The sequence below is a fragment of the Herpailurus yagouaroundi genome, unplaced genomic scaffold (genome assembly GCF_014898765.1).
Source record: "Herpailurus yagouaroundi ecotype Mexico unplaced genomic scaffold, PumYag 205, whole genome shotgun sequence".
NCBI lineage: Eukaryota > Metazoa > Chordata > Mammalia > Carnivora > Felidae > Herpailurus > Herpailurus yagouaroundi.
In genome coordinates, this window is record NW_024412436.1 from 11792153 (window position 1) to 11807265 (window position 15113).

The window sequence follows — 15113 nt, forward strand, 5'->3', positions numbered from 1 at the left end:
AAAAAAAAATAAAAATAAAATATGCACATTTTAAACTTTAACATGGTAATTATGTGTCTAAGAAACTAGTTTAAGGAAATAAAAATGCCAACAAAAGATATCTATTTCAGCTATATTTAAAACAGTAAATAAATACCCAATATTAGAATGATTAAATGAATAATGATATAGCTATATGAGTATTACTAAAATATTTTTCAAGAATATTTTATGAGAGCATAAGTCAGTCAGAAAAAGACAAATACCACATAATCTCACTCATATGTGGAATTTAAGAAACAAAACACATGAGCAAAGGAAAAAAAGAGACAAACCAAGAAACAGACTCTTAACTATAGCGAACACAATGATGGTCACCAGAAGGGGGTGAGGGATGGGTGAACTAGGTGATGGGAATTAAGGAGTGCGCCTGTCGTGATGAGCACTGGGTGATGTATAAAGTTGCTGAATCACTCTATTGCACACCTGAAACTAATATAATACCGTATATTAACTATACTAGAATTAAAATTTAAAACTTAATTTTAAAAGGAAGAGTATTTTGGGGCTCCTGGGTGGCTCAGTCGGTTAAGCGTCCAACTTTGGCTCAGGTCATGATCTCACAGTTTGTGAGTTCGAGCCCCGCATCAGGCTCTGTGCTCACAGCTTACAGCCTGGAGCCTGCTTCAAATACTGTGTCTCCCTCTCTCTCTGCTACTCCACCGCTCATGCTCTGTCTCTCTCCTTCAAAAATAAATAAAAACATTTAAAAAAATATTTTTGAAAAGGAAGAGTATTTTATGAAAAGAAATCATTGCTATAATGTCGAGAGGAAAACCAATGAAAGAAAATAATCCAAACTAAATGCACAGAAAACACAGTAAAGGAAAATGTAACATAATATTAATAATCAGAGGTGGTATTTATTTCTTGGCTTTGCTTTTCTATGCCTTCCTAGGTTTTTTATATTGACTATGACATATTTTGTAATCAGAAAAATATCCTAATAAATAAATACATCAGAATCTTATTTCAACTTCTATTTATAGATTTTTAAATTTCAACGCAGAATTTCAGCCTTGCTGGTCTCATAAGCACTGGCAACTTGAATGATAAAGTACTTAAGCTTCACAAGTATTTTTGGATCAACAATTTCATATTTCCATAAACGTCTGATAAACTTAGTCAATATTTCCCCAGAGGACAGTGATAATAAAAGCATATAATTTAGTCTAAACAAAATTATCTTTTATTTAACAATTCAACAAATATGCACCAAGCACAGGACATACAAATAAAATGACAGGATACTCTTGGGATGCTATGGATACATTTCAGGGGCTTGTTCTCTTCTGATGACCTTCCAGAAGATATAGGGCCCCAAGGCACAGCATTTGTCTTGTATCAGAATATACTGTGTGTCCACAAAAGAAGTTTCTACTGCTGTCTGAAGCAGGTGATTCTGCAATCTACAACTGCTAACCCCCCTACCACCAGAGAGATTGAAGGGTCAGGGATGCAGACAAATAAAATTAAGAGAACTCTGTTAACAGAAATTAGTATTTCTGTAAATCTTCCTTCCATTCATATTATATAAATACACACACAATATTCTTTTTCTCAGTGACTAGAGGGGCCAAAAACAGCAGTTTTCTAAGCCCAATAACTGAGGTGCAGACTTTCTGATCTTTATACCAGCAGAGAATATGTTAATACCTCCAATATCAAAGAAGGAAACTGGAGTTTTAAATCATGAAGTAAGTTGACCAGGATCACCAGCTAACCAGCAAGGAGATAAAACTCAAGCCTAGGTCAGTTTACCCCCTTAAGTCGGTGCTTCTTCCCTTACAGAACATGTGACACTCAAGCAAATGGATAGGAGAGAGGTAACCACTTCCAAGGAGCAACAGACAAGAACGGGAGGCAGAAATAAGCAAGATTTCCTGAGGTCCCCACTCCCGGTCGGCTAGAATAGGGGCAGGGGGACATGGCTTGTGCCAGATGGCCCATCTCCTGCATTTCCAAGACGGAAGGATGGCCCTGTTCAAAGGTCAAGACTGGTTGCACCTGATGCTCCTCTCCCTGGCTCCACACTCCCTTCCAACTTGATGATCTCCCCTTGACCCCTGGGACCGCTGAAATATTTGTGGTGGCCATGGGCTCTGAGTACACCCCAGTTTTAAATCTGCCTATGAATAAGAAAAATTCCTCCTGTCCTGTTCTTTCTCTTACTCAATATAGTTCCTCTCCCTTCAAGAAGTGCCTTTCGGTGACATCCTGGATTTCCTATAATCTGATCTGAACTCCTGCTATCAAGAGCTCCGCAGAGCTCGCTCCCATAACCTGCCCTATTTGCTGGCTCTCTTGTACCAACAAAATGCCCCCTCAACAACAGGTGGCAAAAGATATATTAACCTTTAGTTAATCTAAAGATACAATTAATACTGCACTGAACACATGACCTCTGTCTCCCCACCCATAATCACCCAGACTTTCTTTTTTTCAAAAGAAGTGATGGTATTGGCCTAAAGGGAACATGGTCTTCCAAATGCCCAGTTGGGAATGATGACGTGGAAAATAACGAGGGAGGAGTCTTGAACTCCAGAGATAGATTTCACATCCAAGTTTACTAATCAGTAGAAGGTGAAATATTTTGAAAAGACTTCTTTGGTAAAAGCATGCAGGATGAACTGAAGAGGATAGACACAAGTGTCCAATGTCAAATCTGTCCATTTCGTGCTAGAATGTTAAACTGAGCATGGCAAGAAATCTCAAGGGAAAAACAGGCAGAACTCTTACTTAACTGTACATGGTATAAAATAAAGAGAAAACCCAAAGAGGGGAGATCTGACACCAACATGTTTAAGTTTGTCATATCAGCTTATTATGGGATGAATGAACTACATTAAGGAGTTCCTCAAGATAAAACCCAAGAAAGTTAAAAATTAGCGTGCTGAAATAAATAAGCAAACACGCAATAAGTATGTTCCTAAAATTTAGGGCTAAGATAGAAATTGTTTTAGAACACTGGGTCCTGCCATGCAAAGAGATGTTTCCATTCTATCCAATGCTTTCCATAATGGTCACCGAAAAATAATTTTAGAACTTTCCAAAGAGAGCTACCAGGATATTTAGGTATAAAAAATTAAGAAACAGAACCTTCTGATTACTGAAGAATGACAGTTAAAAAACACACAGAGAGAGATGCAGAAGTCACTTTGCAGCTAAGTTAGCTGAAGCCCCAAACGTACATGCTCGTGTTTATGCTAACAGCACCATACAATCACATATATATGTTCTATTATCAAAATCACTTTCTACTGTGTGGTAAGTTAAAATTCACGGATATACCTTATTTTCTCTTTCTGTTTTCTTTTTTGTTTTTTAGGTTTCTACCTCGCTAAAGAACGTTTCTGCTGAGCTTTCTACTCTTCATTCACTCCAATTAAACTGCAGTGATTCACCAGTTATTACCACCACAGGCATACACGTGTTGAAGAGAAGATCATGATTATAATCTGCACAATTACCGACGGCTAGATAGCATGCCTACACACGGTGTTTTGAAAAACAGCTTCATTTCCGATGGAGATCAGGACAGCAATAAAAGAGTTCCACAGTCTCTTCACTAAATACATCTTTGTTTGCATGGTCTGTGTATACTGTCATGGGGCAGGTGCGGGAAAATGTAAAATATGAATATTTAAAATCCAACTGAGCTGCTGTGAAGTCAATGACAAAGAAAAATACAAACATGGGGGCTTCATGCATACGGCTAAATACATAAATAACTATGAAATCACCAAAACAAAGCAACACATCCATAGTTCTTACTGGTGCTTATTATAATTCAACAGCAATATATTTTCATTAATCCTGAGCCATCTGAAAAATATGTCAAGCAACACTTAACTTCATTGAGTCTGAAGCCCCAAATAAAGTTACCAATAGTGAGCAACATCATTAGATGTGCTTTGTATTTAAGAAGAAATCGTTCATTAGACTTGGTTTGTATTTAAGAAGAAATGGTTATCCAGCTCTCTTCACCCCACACAGTCACTTGAATCCTCCTTAGTCTTCATGCAGCCAGGCTGACGAGCAGCAGGACACAGTAGGGGTGAGCAGAATTCAGCTGCCCAAAGGAAAGTCAAAGGACAAACTGATTTTGTTAAAGGTCTTTTTTTTTTTTTTTTAAGGCTACCCAGAGGTGGAATCCTGGGTGATGTCAGTCCAACTTATCTGACAAAACTTAAAACTGTATCTACTTGGATGAAAGTCAATGAGCTAACCACCTTTGCATCTTCCACTTGAGAAGTTACGACTCTTAAGAAGGACATAAAAATAGTTTTTTAACCAAATTATAGTCCTTTAGCTACAAACCCAAATAATCAGCAATTCACAAGGAAAGTGAAGAGAAAGCAAAAGACGGAGGCATTCTGGCTACTAGAAGAAACAAAGAGCAGACTTCAGAAAAGCCAAACAATAAAGCATATTTCCATATCTGAAAATATGCTGAACCAAATAACCCAAAGAGCCCTCCTGAAACACCTATTTTAGGGGCGCCTGGGTGGCGCAGTCGGTTAAGCGTCTGACTTCAGCCAGGTCACGATCTCGCGGTCCGTGAGTTCGAGCCCCGCGTCGGGCTCTGGGCTGATGGCTCAGAGCCTGGAGCCTGTTTCCGATTCTGTGTCTCCCTCTCTCTCTGCCCCTCCCCTGTTCAAGCTCTGTCTCTCTCTGTCCCAAAAATAAATAAACGTTGAAAAAAAAAATTTTTTTTAAATGCATCACTACATTACTTGTATTCTTATTTGGGGGTAAAAACACATAAAAGATATTTAGGGACAACAGGGGAATGTGAATACAGATTAGGTAGTAGATAAATATTAGAGAACTCTTACTCATGTGATACAGTAGAGTCGTTCTATAGCAGAATGTTCTTTTGACAAGATACACAGCAAAACATCCAGGGTAAGTTTCATGATACCTGCAACTGACTTCCAAATGGCTCAAGAAACACACACACATACACACACACACACACACACACACACGCGCGCGCGCACACACACATGCACACAGCTGATATGGCAAAAAAAATTAATAATTAGCGACTTTAGGTGATATCCTTCCTGTCTTATCCTTTTACCTTTTCTTCATGATTGAAAGTTTTTACAATAAAAGATGAAGAAAGGGGCCCCTGGGTGGCTCAGTCAGTTAAGTGTCTGACTTCGGCTCAGGTCACGATCTCACGGTTCGTGGGTTCGAACCAGGCATCAGGCTCTGTGCTGAACGCTTGCTCAGAGTCTGGAGCCTGCTTCAGATTCTGTGTCTCCTTCTCTCTCTGCCCCTCCTCCACTCGCACTCTGTCTCAGTCTGTCTCTCAAAAATAAATAAATGTAAAACATAAAAAAGTGTTTTAAAGATGAAGAAAAGTTAAGGCATTTAAGAAGGTCTATTTAAAAACAGAAATTTGAAAAATAAAATAAAATTCATCATTGAGATGATAAAAAAAAGAAAAGTATCCTTAGATAATTACACTGAAGCAAAAGCAATAAACCTGAGAGGTTAGGTAACTTCTCCAGCTAGCTTTCTCCCTGGATAAATCTGGCTAAGCCAGGGAACCCTGAACTTGCACCTGAGAGCCACCTGGGCCACACCCAGAGTGGGAACTCTAAAACCAGACTCCTGAACAGACCTGGGCTCCAGAGGATGACACCCTTAGAACAAATTATAACAAACCCATTCCACATTAGGAGCAGTAGGGAAACTGCCAGTCTAGACCTAAGCACTAGATAGAGTGGGATACTTTTTTCTAAAGAACTTATAACCATAACTTGGCAATTGGCCAAGCCTGCACCCTAAATTAACATGATCCTTCTGGTCCAAGAAGCCTCAAGCACAAAAATTAACCTTCGAGGGATCTAGGGCTGTTAAAGCCCTCGTTAGCCTCCAGAAGAAGGGCAAATTCATTCTGGATGAATACACTTCCAATACAAACTTCAACAAATTTCAAAAGAGCCTGAGCTTATGGTTTAAACACACACACACACACACACACACACACACACACACAAGCGCGCGCACACACACACACACACACACACACACACACACACACAAAACAAGGAAACAAAGGCTTATGAGAAAGTCTCAGCAGAAATACTACATAGCTGAATTAAAAAGATCTCATAATTTGGATTGTCAGAATTTAAAGTAAGTGTTTAATATGTTTAAAGATACAAGAAATGGAAAATATGAGAAAGGATAAAAAATGTTGTAATGTCTAAGCCAAAAAAACTTCCAGAACTGAAAAATAACAGTTACAATTTAAAATGCTAATTTGAAAATTGGCAATAATCCTTAAATCCTACAATGTCAAACGTTGGTGAAGATTTGAAACACTGCACACTCTGATACACAGATGGTTCGGTATAAATGTATACAGTCCCTTTGGAAAAGGATTTGATGTTATCTAGAGAAGCTGTGAAAAGCAAACTTATGACCCAACAATTCCATCACAAGTTATACATCCTACAAAAACTCCTGCATACATTCAACAGAGGTAGGTTCATGAATGTTATGGCAATGAAGTAACAGTTAAAAGGAAAGCAAATTATACTATGATACATTTACATAATAGAAAACTATACAGCAGCGAAACTGAATGAGCTACAGCTACATTCATCATGGATAAATTTCAGAATACTAAACTAAAAAAAGGAAGAAAAGGAAGTAGAAAAACAACAAGTAGAATCTGACTTCACTTATTTTTTTCAATGTTTATTTATTTGAGAGAAAGCACGTGTTCAAAGGGGAGAGGGGCAGAGAAAGGGGGAGAGACGCAGAGCTTGATCCCATGAACCGGAGATCATGACCTGAGCTGAAATCAAGAGTCGGATGTTTAACTGATTGAGCCTCCTAGGCGTCCCTATATGTTTTTAACTTTGTTTAAATGAACTCAGATTGGAGCACCATAATGAAAAAAATTATTTAACAAAATCAGAAAACAACAAAATGCTTCAGTATCCTAGCCAAAAGCATAAAGTTATTACACTCCATAGCAAAAAAAAAAAAAAAAAAAGCCTTAGAAAAAAGAAAACCAGTTGACATTCAGGATGATCACAGCAAAACATCCATGTGCTTCAAGAATATGTAAGATACTGCAGTGAGTAAAAGACCAATTTTCTCAAGGAGACAGCCATCCCAAGAGCATCAACAGCCGTCCACGAATGCCTGGGAGGCAAGCCTGTCTGCAGTAGAAGCTGGCTTACGCCAGCTAATCAGTGACTTTTCTTCTCCCACTATGTCTGTTCATCCAATTCCAGCTCTAATGATACCTTGTAAGTGCAATTTGGGGCATCTGTTATGTTCTTCTAAACCCAGCCTTAACTTTATATGGTGAAAATCTTAAATTTTCCCCAACTGACACCACCTCTTTCCACATCTATTGACTAGGATATGACTTGTATTCTGGGTTGTACTGTCTCATCATAATTCACGTTAGAGCCAAATCTGCTATTTTGACTGTGATGTTTTGGCTAGAAGCTGAACAGATGGATAGTTTTTCTCTGGTATGAATATTTGCCAACAATTGGAAGGGTGTAAAACTTATTCTCAAAGAAACCCAAACATAACCACAAGGAGTCTAACAAATAATTAAAATATCCACCGTTACAGACAAGGCTCCACAGAAACACAATGCGTATTCAGAAATCTTGATATGAAATGACAGTTAATTAAAAGAACTTAGGTAATGTTGCTGAAGTAATGCTATTAATGATCATAATAGAACCTGGAATTATACAGGTATTGTGTTCATATTCATCTGGTTCTTACAGTTCTGTGAAATAGATATTGAGGTATTATTACCCTGACTCTATACGGACAAGGAATAAAGCATGGGAGGAACCCGTGTTACCCTAGAAAATGGACTTATCTCAGAAAACAGACCTGCAGGGGGAGCTTGTCTGTGCCTCGTCAGCTGTGTACCTCTGAGCAAACAACTTAATTTCTAAGAGCCTCCACCTTATTTGTAAACAGGCCGAGGAACACCTAGTGAGAATTATGTAAGATTTATAGAAGTTCCTAACAAGAGCACCTGTCCCAGAGTAGGTTCTTAAAAACTATATCCTTCCTTAAATAATAACTCGATAAAGAAGTCCCAGTTGACAAGAAAAATTCAAACTTTTCATCTTTACTCCCTTCAAACAGAGTCAGAGGTGACTGAGACTTAGGGCAAGAGAAAAGGCCACACCTGAAACATCAGTATAAACTGGAGGTAGCCAGCAGCTCCACACTCTACAGTCCCACTTCCGTGGCTTCTCACAGACATCCTGAGGACTGGACAGAGTCTAATGAGTGGGTCATTAAGTAGTCGGAAAAGACAGAACTGCCCTAGCAGTAATGCTCATGAGTCATTTGATACTAAAGCACATATCCTCTAATATTGTTATCTGACACCTAAGGCAAGCGTACATTCTCTACACAGTGCGGCAGTCACGCTGTGTCAATCCAAACAGCCCTCGACATCCATTCACAGATTCCCACTTTCTGTTAGGGGTGACCTGTGACTGATAGATACCCCCTGGAGCTTCAAGCAGATGCCCTTTGGCCCAACTCCTGTGGCTCCTGGGGGGAGGGGGGGTGGGCAGCAGGGGTCTCACCAGGAACAACCATCTACCTTAGCCAGGGACGAGGACAGAGTGGGCACGGGAAGCCTGCCTTAGCCAGGGACGAGGACAGAGTGGGCAGGGGAAGCCAATGGCTGCAGAGGCACACATCTACCCACAGCTGCCTCATCAGACAAAAGACACAGAAGTCTCCAGGGAGCAGAAGTGGTGGCGTTCTCAGATCAACTACACAGCCTGAATGAAAATCTCAGAAACCTTCCCACCTTCATGATTTTAGTTTCTTGTCCTTGTGTCTCCTGCTTGGGGGTGACACACAGCCCTTCGCAGAGTATTATTTGTTCATTCCACCATTTTGAAGAAATACCAAACAATGGAGTCACAGTCACTAGGAAGGAGACCTAGTACCCCCTTGTTTCTCTTAGGGACCCAATACCAGGCTGTCGCTATTGAAGGCACTCAAAGATTTGACCTAACCTTGATGTCACTTCAGTAGGTCTGCCCCTCCCATGGTCCCCATCTCCACCACACAGCATGTACTACCCGACAAGCACAGTGCATTGGGATCGTGTCTTTCGAATGGGCCTTTAGGATATGGAAAACTTCAGTAATTATTCAGTAAATATGCTGGAATTGCTAAAATCTGTTATTTCATTAGGTAAACATAATCACATTGTAACATTCGGTTTGACTTGCTTCCAACATCAGCTTTCATTATAACCTGAAAAGAACTGAAAAATTCTTTTGGTTGTAAAGACCTCCTTCTCACTTATAAGAGGATTTTAATCCTTTTATGTGAGAGCATCATGCAAGCATCATGCATTGAACTCACGGGTTGGGTTTTTTTGCACAAGGCTACCAGATGAAAAAGATTTGCAAGCACTCTGTCCTCATGCAGCAGAAAAATAATAAACAACTGAACAATAACATTTTAGACAATGCTAATGCTCAAAGAGAACACAATTCAGCTTTAATGGGGGAGCCCCTTTAGATTGAGTGGTCAAGAAAGCCCTTTCTGAGGGGCTATCATATTTAATGAGTCCTGTACACCTAAGACATTCCTATCAGAGGAGCCAGCAATTGTAAAGATCTTCTGTTGAAAACAGACTTGGCATGTTAGAGGGACAGAAAGAAATCCAGCGGGGCTCGAATTCACAACCCCAAGACGAAGACTCGCGTGCTCTTTCAATTTTTTAACCTATGTTTGCAATGAAGAATAGAAACTCTCTTATAACAATACCAAACTAACCTTTGAATAAACTGAAGATATAAAAATATTCCACTAGGCAACAAACCAAATATATCTTCTATGAATCGCAGTAAAATAAAAAGTGTCTATTAATCATCACTGAATTTTAATTTTTTTATTTTATTTGTTTTGAGAGAGACAGAGAGAGAGAGAGAGCAAACGGGGGAGGGGCAGAAAGAGAGGGACAAAGGATCTTCGTGAAGCAGGCTCTGCACTGAAAGCAGAGAGCCCGATGCGAGACTTGAGCTCCTGAACTGTGAGATCATGACCTGAGTTGAAGTCAGATGCCTAACCGAGTGCACCAGCCAGATGCCCCAATCATCGCTGAATTTTAAAGCTCAAGAAAACTTTATGAATCATATAGTTCAACCAAGATAAAAGGCACAGCATAGGAAACATAATCAACGGCGGTGTAATAGCATTGTATGGTGACATATGGTAGCTATGCTCATGGTGAACACAGCATTAGTGTATAGATCTGCTGAATCACTATGTTGTACACCTGAAACAAATGCAACATTGTGGGTCAATTATACTTACAAAAAAATCATATAGTTCATCCTCCTTGATTTCAAAACACATTATTGAATTTGTTTAGCATCTACTATAAGGGGACGTTATTTGTTCTCCCTAATTTTCTTTAATATTAATAATTAACACTTAATAACTACTTGTGATAATAACATTAAGTCCTATTCCTCAACAATTCACATAATCTTAGCTCATGGGAAATATGAGCCAAGTCCCATCTCCCTTACACTCCTTGGTAAAATGGTAGACCCAGAGAAGAACTAGGGTGCTACTTTCTTTGGAACATATCACAATACATGATTAGATGCACTTTTCCCTTTTTCTACTACTAGAGGACAAAGTTTCTCTTTTAGGAAATGTTGATTATATATTCTACACTTCTCTGCTTCGTCTCCAGCTCATGTGCTTAAGAGCCTTTCAAAGGACTAAATAACACAACTTTGATGGTGGTAGAAACTCCACCCTAAGACAACAGGTTGGAGGACTGGGTTCCTTTACCAATAGTCTGAATTTGACCAGATGACCTTCCGAGCCCCTTTACTTTTAAGCAGGAGATGAAAATAATACAAGTTTACACATAATCATTCAAATAATTTTCTAAGGTCCCATCTGCCTCTAAAAATCTATGATAAATATATTTACAAACTAGATTTGGCAGGACGTCGTTATTTACACTTACATAATATATTTTATTGTTTCAAAGTTTACTTCAGGGCAATGAAGTTGCCTTTACTTACCTAAAGTAGGGCAATTCAACTGGCTTCCCTGATTAATTACCATGAAATAGCTTATTAGAGGACTCTTGAGTTTATAACATTATTAGGGGAGGGTAAAGTTGATAGAATACTAGACTCCAACATTTTGAGGCATAAGAAAATCGAGTATTACAACAAAAAGAATTAGAAGACATCCAAATCAGTAAGGAAGAAGTAAAACTTTCAACATATGCAAATGACTTAATAGTGTATATAGAAAACCCAAAAGACTCTACCAAAAAGCTACCAAAACTGATAAATGCATTCGGTAAAGTTGCAGGATACAAAATCAATGTACAGGAATCTGTTGCATTCCTGTACACTAATAATGAAGCAACAGAAACAGTAATTAAGAAAACAATCTCATTTACAAATGCACCGAAAGTAATGAAATATCTACGAATAAACCTAACCAAAGAGGTTAAAGAACTGTACTCTAAAAACTATAAAACACTGATTAAAGAAACTGAAGACAAAGGAATGCCTGGCTGGCTCAGCTGGTAGAGCACATAATGTGTAATCTCAGGGTCATGAGTTCAAGCCCCATGTTGGGTGTGAAGAAAGAAAAGAAAGAAAGAAAAAGAGAGAAAGAGGGAGAGAGACAGAGACAGAGACAGAGAGAAAAAGAAAGAAAGAAAGAAAGAAAGAAAGAAAGAAAGAAAGAAAGAAAGAAAGAAAGAAAAGAAAGAGAAAGAAATTGAAGACAACACAAAGAAATGGAAAGACATTCCATGCTCATGGATTGGAAGAACATTGTTAAAATGTCTGTATCACCCAAAGCAATCTATACATTTAATGCATTCCCCATCAAAATACCAACAGCATTCTTCACAGAACCAGAAAAAACAATCCTAAGATTTACATGGAACCACAGAAGACCCCAAATAGCCAAAGCAATCCTGACAAAGAAAAACAAAACTGGAGGTATCACAATTCCAGACTTCAAGTTATATTACAAAGCTGTAGTAATCAAAACAGTATAGTACTGGCAGAAAAATAGATACATAGATCAATAGAACAAAATAGTGAGCTCAGAAATAAACCCACAATTATATGGTTAGTTATTCTTTGACAAAGGAGAAAAGAATATGCAACGGAAAAAAGTCTCTTCAAGAAATGTTGTTGGTAAAACTGGACAGCTACATGCTATATAATGGAACTGGACCACTTTCTTACACCATACACAAAAATAAACTCAAAATGGATTAAAGACATAAATGTGAAACCTGAAACCATAAAAATCCAAGAAGAGAACATAGGCAATAATGTCTCTAACATCAGTCATAGCAACATTTTTCTAGATATGTCTCCTGAGACAAGAGAAATGAAAGCAAAGGTAACTACTGGGACTACATCAATATTAAAAGCTTCTGCACAGCTAAGGAAAGAGTCAATAAAACCAAAAGATAACATAAGGAATGGGAGAAGATAATTGCAAATGACATATCCAATAAAGGGTTAGTATCCAAAATATATAAAGAACTGATACAATTCACCACCCAAAAAACAAATAATCCAACTAAAAATGGGAAGAAGACATGAGCAGTTCTCCAAAGAAGACATACATATGGCCAACAGACATAAAAAGATGCTCAACATCACTCATCATCAGAGAAATACAAAAACCACAATGAGATATCACCTCACGCCTGTCAGAACAGCTAAAATCAAAAACACAAGAAACAACAGGTGTTGGCGAGGATGTGGAGAGAAAAGAACCCTCATGTACTGTTGGTGGGAACGTCAACTGGTGCAGCCACTGTGGAAAACAGTATGGAGGTTCCTCAAAAAGTTAAAAATAGAACTACCCTATGATCCAGTAATCACACCACTGGGTATTTACCCAAGAAACACACAAACACTAATTCAAAGGGATACATGCACCTCTATGTATATTCCAATGTTATTTACAATAGCCAAATTATGGAAGCAGCCCAAGTGTCCATCAATAGATAAATGGGTAAAGAAGATGTGGTGTGTGTGTACATATATATGTGTATAAATATATGTGATGGAGTATTATTCAGCCATAAAAATAAAATCTTATCATTTGCAATAACATGGATAGATCTAGAGAGCACAATGCTAAGTGAAAGAAGTCACAGAAAGACAAATACTGTATCATTTCATTCTTATGTGGACTTTAAGGAAAAACAAACACAGGGGAAAAAAGACAGAGACAGACAAATCAAGAAACAGACCCTTAACTACAGAGAACACACGACAGTCACCAGAGGATGAGGTCAGGGTGGGGAGGAGGGGAATAGGTGACGGGGATTAGAGAGCACACTTGTGCTTAGCACTGGGTAATGTGTGGAAGTGTTGAATGACTATATTATACCCCTGAAACTAATATAACACTGTTAACGGTACTGGGCTTAATCTAAAAATTAATAATAATAATAAAAAAAAAAAAACAGAAAAAGAAAATCAAGTATCTGATTCTGATTTCCACATGCCCTTTCTTGCACGTCTAGTCCCAGCCGCTGACACCTGACCTCTGTCACCCTGTCTCAGGACCTTCCTGTACCTTCAGGTGAATGGCAGCATAAAATCCAAAATGGCCATAAATCTTAATATCAAGATCACATTTTTTATAGTAGCTCAAGGGCAATTTAGGTTAGTGGTTTAAAAGTTCAAAAACCTCCATTCTACTGATATCCCTTTATGTATGTGTTTCTCCGAGAAAAACAAAGGTGTCTGTTTTCTTGGATATAGTCACCTCATTTTATGAAGAGAATTAGAATTATCAAGACTCAATGTTTCTTCTAAAAGAATGACTTTTTAGGGGCGCCTGGGTGGGCCCTGGGGGGCCTCGGTTGGGCGTCCGACTTCAGCCAGGTCACGATCTCGCGGTCCGTGGGTTCGAGCTCCGTGTCGGGATCTGGGCTGATGGCTCAGAGCCTGGAGCCTGTTTCCCATTCTGTGTCTCCCTCTCTCTCTGCCCCTCCCCCGTTCATGCTCTGTCTCTCTCTATCCCAAAAATAAAAATAAAAACGTTGAAAAAAAATTTTTTAAAGAATGTCTTTTTAAATCATATATTATTTTGGATACTCTTAGAAGTTTTTAGAAATTCCCACTATCCTAGGAAATACCCATTTAAAAATGAATGAATTGATGAAATGGGATTTTTGAGCCAGATTTCAATTTTTTTCCAGATAAATTTATAAACCTCATTAATATGATTTAGACCAAGGACAGCAATTTAGTGGCCTGAAATATTTTCTCAAATAAAGCTCCAATTTTCTTTTTACATTCATTAATGATAACTATTATTCTAAATCTTCAATTAGTAGCTCATTAATCTAAAACTTAAATTCATTACAGGAATAAATGATGTTAGAACATCTCCTAATAAATTATCTTGCTTATATACAAAAATTCTACACTATCATCCTCCTGAGAAACTCTGCGTTTGGTTTTGTTCATCTTATCATCCCGCTAAAATTCTTTGAAATCAATTTGTCTTACTAATTAAAAAGAAAAAAGATTAGTGTCAATTTAAATGAAATAATTAGCTATAACCTGTTGAATAATGAGTTTAGTGTTAATAATAGGTGTTACATAGTTTCAATCTGCCTGTCACAGGACAAAGTAACACAAATAATTTATTCAATCCTAAAAATTTTTTAATTTTAACTTTTTATAGAATAATTATTATAACTGGCCCTTATCCATCTCATAGAGATGTTGTAAAGTTAAATAACACACCATTCAAGTATTTTCAGCTTTTGAGAAAATGACATGATTAGAACTATTTCAATACCATGAAAACCTACAACAAACTTATATGTATCTTCAGCCCGAAAACTCTGGGCCTTATATATTTTCCCAGATGAACCTCAAAAATGATGGGGCGCCTGGGTGGCACAGTCGGTTGAGCGTCCGACTTCAGCCAGGTCACGATCTCGCGGTCCGGGAGTTCGAGCCCCGCGTCAGGCTCTGGGCTGATGGCTCAGAGCCTGGAGCCTT

The 15113-nt window shown here is 38.2% G+C and overlaps 1 protein-coding gene and 1 long non-coding RNA gene across 6 annotated transcripts in view; one reads left to right on the top strand and one right to left on the bottom strand.

Moving 5' to 3' along the window:
* LOC121015131 (uncharacterized) overlaps nt 1–3666 on the top strand; it is an 8962-nt gene extending 5296 nt beyond the window's left edge. For all 3 annotated transcript variants that reach the window (XR_005783644.1, XR_005783646.1, XR_005783645.1), the window contains exon 2: nt 3368–3666. This is a non-coding gene — a long non-coding RNA (uncharacterized LOC121015131). The remainder of the gene's footprint in view (nt 1–3367) is intronic.
* SMYD3 (SET and MYND domain containing 3) overlaps nt 1–15113 on the bottom strand; it is a 689995-nt gene that overhangs the window by 405906 nt on the left and 268976 nt on the right. The window lies entirely within an intron of this gene.